The sequence below is a fragment of the Ailuropoda melanoleuca genome, chromosome 15, assembly GCF_002007445.2.
Source record: "Ailuropoda melanoleuca isolate Jingjing chromosome 15, ASM200744v2, whole genome shotgun sequence".
Classification (NCBI taxonomy): Eukaryota; Metazoa; Chordata; class Mammalia; order Carnivora; family Ursidae; genus Ailuropoda; species Ailuropoda melanoleuca.
In genome coordinates this window covers 13,685,612-13,685,838 of record NC_048232.1, presented here as the reverse complement: position 1 = coordinate 13,685,838, position 227 = coordinate 13,685,612, and positions in this window count along the sequence as shown.

Here is a 227-nt window from a genome sequence, read left to right as displayed (position 1 = left end):
GCACCGAGGGGAGGCGGGGCCCCCGTCTCTTTGTGGCGGCCCCGTTTGTGGGAAGTCGTCCTCCTCCGCTCCTTGTCATCCTCTCCTTAAGTCCTTCCAGACCCTTCCCACCCCTCCCCCAGCCGCCACCACCTCCAGAAAAAAAAAGGAGCTGATGAGGGGAGTGGTTTTACATTTGCGCGGGGTCGCTTGCGCGCTGGTGGCGGGGAACTGCGTGCGGAAAGTTC